A 5447-nucleotide genomic window follows, 5' to 3' on the forward strand; every position below is an offset into this window, starting at 1 on the left:
CCCTCCTTCCTCTCTCCCTCTCTCCCTCTCTTTCCCTCCCTTCTTCCTTTTTCTCCCACCGCCTCCAACTCCTTTCCTCCTCATCACCCCCAATACGTCTCTCCCACACGTGTTCCCAACTTTTCACTTTCACATATCCTGCATCTCCTCTTCTCCTCTCCTTCCCAATACATACTTTCCCTCATCTCATTCCTCATTTTAAATCTGATCACTCTCCTCCACCTTTATTCCGCCCACCCCTTTTCCAGGTACTCCGCTAGCCCTTCCCCTTTCACCACCTGATACCATTTGTTGCTCTTTGACTCTTTAATCTTTTCCCATTTCTTTCTCTTCTGCATTTTCTCCCTCTTTCTCTTTTTCAACTCCTTATATCCCTCCCCTTCTCTTCCCTTACCCTCTATCCTCTCTTTTCCATAAACAATTTCCTTTCTTTCTCCCATCCTCCCACAATCTTGCCTTTTCTCCACCTCTTCTTCATTTCCTCCCAGCATCTCCTTGCAATTATCTCTCCTCCTCCTTCCTCCAATTTCCTCTCAAAATCCCAGGTTCTCTTCTCTGCCCTCCCTCTCAACTTCTCCCTTCTCACCTCCTCCCTTATCATATATTTTGGTGTTCTTCTTTCCACCCCCATCGTCCACCTCACAAACCTTTCCTGAATTTTTTCCATTTCCTCCCTCTCCTTCCATCCCCAAATCTTCACTCCCTACCCCATCACTGTTTATACTATTAAACAGCCATACCTTCTCCAATCCCTCCCCCATACTCTCTTCCCTATAACCTCCCTCATCACCACCGCTGCCCTTCTTCTCCTATCCCTCACTTGCGCTTCCTGCTCTCCATTCCTCTTCACTACATATTCTAAATATTTAAACTCCTTCACTTCCTTTAATTTCTTTCCCTTCCACCTCCAGTCGTACCTTTTCTCTCTCCCCTCCTTTTCCTAAACCTTAATCTTTAACTTACCCACATTCAATTCCAGCCCCTTTTTATCCAGTTATCCCTCTAGCCTTCCTATCATCGCCCCCATATCACCTTTCTCCTCTGCCATCAACATCATGTCATCCGCATACGCCAACGTGTAACACCTTTCCCCTCCTATTTTCACTTCTCCCCAGCCACCCTTTTTCACCACCCTCTCTAGATCTGCCAGCAAAATGTTGAACAGCATCCGACTCAGCGGGCATCCCTGTCTCAAACCCCTGCTAGTCCAAAAACTCCCTACATTCTCCCCCATCCTCATCCCTACTTCTCGTCTCCACTATCATCTCCACCCTTACTACTAAACCCTCTCTCACTCCCCTCTCCCTCATCGCCTCTGTCCAACTTCCCCTCTCTACCGAGTCAAACTGCTCTCAGATCAACAAAGAATACTATAAATTTCCCTCTCTCCCTCCCCAACTGCCTATTTACTAGATAATTTTATGCGTATATCAGATTCACTGTCCCCATTTCCACTTTCTAAATCCCGCGTGGCTTTCCGATAGTAACCTCCTCCCTTCCACTTCCTCCCTTAACCTTTCCGCTTATCGTATAAACTTTATATAGTGATAGCATCAATGTCACTCCTCTATACTCTACCCTTTCTTCGTTTCCTTTCTTCCTAATCGGTATTAGGAAGCCCCCTTCTTTCATCCTTCCGGCCATCCCTCTCCTCTCCATACCCTCCTACACATCCTCCATGCCCATTTCTCCACCTCTCCTCCTCCATATTTCCGTACTTCGTTCGGAACTTAATCCAGCCTTTCCATCATTCAACTTCTTCATTATCTTTTTTACCTCTTCTCACCCTATTTCTTCCTTCTCCTCCTGTACTCTCCTTCTTCCTCTCACTACCTTCTACTCCACTCCCCCCATCACCATCATGAAATATTCCTTCCATTCCTCCATTTCAATTTCCTCATTTCCACCCTTCACTCCACCCTTTTTCGTTCTCTCTTTCTTCACCAACTGCCAGACACTTTCCTCCGTCCTTGCTTCCATCACCTCTCTTTCCTCCTTTCTCTTCTTCTCACAAGGTCTCTTATACTTCCTCTTCCTCTCCCCATACTCTATCTTGTCTCTTTCGCTCCCCCCTCCCTCCACCTTCTCAATTCCCTTTTTATCTCCTTTTTTTCCTTCTGCATTCCTCATCCTACTATTCTCTCTTCCATTTCTCCTCCTTACCCCTCTCTTCCTCCCTCTCACAAACTATCAAAGCTCTCCTTATCCTCTTCATTACTTCCACTATTTCCTCCTGCCCCCTTCCCCAACTACCTCCCTAACTCCCTTTCAAATCTTTCCCTTCCTTCTCCATCCCATATACCTCTGCATCTCCCTATTCTTCCCATCCTCCGCCTTTCTCCTCTCCTAACCTCCCCTCTCAGCTCTAAGATTACTGGGTGGTGATCTGAATCTATCTCCTCACCTTTATCCTTATCACTTCTCCACCTCCCCACCTCCCCACCTCCCAGTATGTAATCAATTACCGACTCCCTATTTCCTCACGTTTACGTAAACTCACCGTCTTCATACCCAGCCATATTCCCATTCATTATCACGAATTCTTTTTCATCTATTGCCTGCAGCAACTTCCTGCCTTCCCCATTTATCTGCTTGTCTTTCGATCTCCTCTGTCCTCCTTCCTCCTCCCTTTCTCCACCCTCACTCCATCCTCCCCTCTCTCCCGTCTTCGCATTAAAATCCTCTCCTATAATCACCCTCTTCCCTTCTTCTCTATTCTTCATCCAATGTTCCAACCCTTCTAACTTCCTCTCTATATCCCCATGTATATATACTCCTATAATCACCCACTTACATCCTTCCATGATTTCTCCTTTTATCCTCCCTTCTATTTCCTCCTCCTCTTCCTCTAACTCTATCGCACCTAAGTCCTTCCTCACTCCTATTAACATCCCCCTTCTCGTCCTCCCCTTTCTGTTCCTCCTTCTCGCCATCAGCACTTTCCATCTATACTCCTTCGGGAGTTTGCCCTTCAATCTCAACCCTTTCTCTCTAACCATGTTTCCATCATCACTACCATCTCTCATTTCTTCACCCTCTCTCAGAATTCTTTGTCTTCCCCAATCCCGCCACATTCCAAAACGCTACTTTCCATCCTTCTTCCTTCCTTTTTCCTTCCTCCATCCCTCTTTCCTCTCCTCTTCCTCTAATCTGATTCCTCCGACACCTCATTCCTTCCAACTTTCCCATCTCTCAGTCTCAATCTTTCCTCATCCTCCTCCCAATTCCACTACTTCTCACCTATCTGTATTCTCCCGTATCTTACCCAAACCCTCCTTCCCTTTTCTCTTTCTATTCTAGCAATCTCCTCCAAATTCCACTTCATCTTTCTTTCCTTCCACATTAAATCATCTCTTATCCATACCTCTCTCCTTTTCCACTCCTTCTTCCTGTTCATTATCTCTTTCTTCACTTCCAGTTTCTCCATTCTTACCCACCTCTCCCTATTTTCTTCACATCCCTTATCTCCCCCTCTATCCCCATCCCCCCTCATTACTTCTTTTATCTTCCACTCTATTTCCCTCTTTTCTTCATCCCTTTTACCATTATGTTCCTTTTTCTTTCTTCTCTTTCTCTCATCTTTACCCTTTTTTTCCACCTATCTTATCTCTCTCACTAACTCCCCTGCCTCTCTCCCCCCCTTCATCTGTAACTCTCGCCATCCTCTCTTCTGTCCTCTCTATTCTCTCTTTCAATTCTCTTATTCTACTTCTTAGCTCCTTATTTTCTCTTCTCTACGCTTCCTCTTTCTTTCCCAACAACTTTCTTTCACTCTAATTCCTTTCTCATTTCTCTCCTATGATTACTTATCTCCTCCCTTATCTCTTTTATTACCTCCACTATATCCCTCATGCCCTCCTTTATCTCTTTCCTCATCCCGCTCCCTCCCTCTTTCCGTCCCCTCCGCCTCATCTCCTCCTTCCTCTTTCTGTGGAAACCTCCCTGTCTTCCTTCCCTTCTTCAGAACATAGTACTCTTCCTCTTTCCTATCTATCTCCGCCTTTTTCCTTCCGCGCTCTTCCTTCTCCTTCTCCCTCTTCCTCTTAAGCATCTCTTCCAACGTCCCCACACTTCCTCTCCTTTCCTCCTTTAATGAGCCCCTTCTCCCCTTCTGTATTGACCCTTTATTTCTCTCCGCCATATCCCTTTCCTTCAACTTTTCCTCTTATCCTCTCTTTCTAATCCTGTTGCTCCCTTCCTCCTTATTCCTATCTATCTCACAACTCTCTAGTTTATAATGTAACATATATTCTGCCTACCTTTGCCTATTGCCCCATCGCTACTTTCCTCGCTATCTAATTCTTACTCACTCACCTAGATGACTCTCCCTACTTCCCTCCTCTCTACCTCACCACTCCTTCTTCTCTATCCTAACCTCTCCTACCTTCCAACTTCAACCTCACTTTCCTATCCCTTCACTGCTCCCTCCCCGTCCCCCACACACTCCCACACTCCTCACTACACTTCTCTCCCTCTCACTCACAATACTCCTTAACACCAAGCTTTTCTCTCTCTTTCTCTCACACTCTTTCCACACATTTATTTTGCCAAGTTACCTATCACACACCAGAAACGGAAGTCCTCTATTTATGTTATTTATATATTAATAAAAAATTTATAGATTCATTTATTTATTAAAGCAATTAAATCTTGAATATATGTTACATTTTTAAATTCGTTTATCATTTCTATGTTTTATATTTATCTTATTGTTGTACTTTTAACTATCTCATATTCTAAATGTTTTCGAAAATATTATATCCAAAATAAAAATAATAAATAAAAAATATTGTATCCAAAGCATAAAATAGATCTGTAATATTATATATGTAGGAGATTTTATATGTATTCTTAAAATAATAATAAAAGAGCAATAATAAATTGCTTAACAAAGAAAAAAGTTAGATATTTAACGGAGTAATAAGATAGCCTTGACAACATATCCCAGATAGCACCGAGAATTAAAAAAGAATTCAGAAATTTACAATGAGTAAAAAATGTTATTTGTTGAATTTAAAAAATAGGATACTCTTCCTGACAACCATTTTTTTTTCTAAAATAGCTGATAATATGTTTATCCACATTTTAAGAGCAATAAATTATTCATATTGTTGCGCTCGCTCGCTCGCGTCCGGGAGTCGGCGAAATAAAGACAGACTTTTTAAAAATAATTTGATTAATTAAAAGTAGTAGATTCTCGTTCCCGAAAGTACGGGCGCAACAATATGTAGATAACATGTTCATAATTTATTTTTACATTATGGAAATTGGAAAAAAATTTTATTTCTGGTCCGTTATATTGCGTTTCCCAGATAGCACAGAGAATTCTAAAAGAATTCAGTCGTATGTCACCAATTCTGAGTTTATTTTTAGATACAAAAAGAATTCTTTTCACTAAACTGAACTCTGAAGAATTCTTTTTACATCTGAAAATAAACTCAGAATTG

Source organism: Odontomachus brunneus, unplaced genomic scaffold (genome assembly GCF_010583005.1).
Source record: "Odontomachus brunneus isolate Ranch 3 - 2012 unplaced genomic scaffold, Obru_v1 Obru_scaffold_324, whole genome shotgun sequence".
NCBI lineage: Eukaryota > Metazoa > Arthropoda > Insecta > Hymenoptera > Formicidae > Odontomachus > Odontomachus brunneus.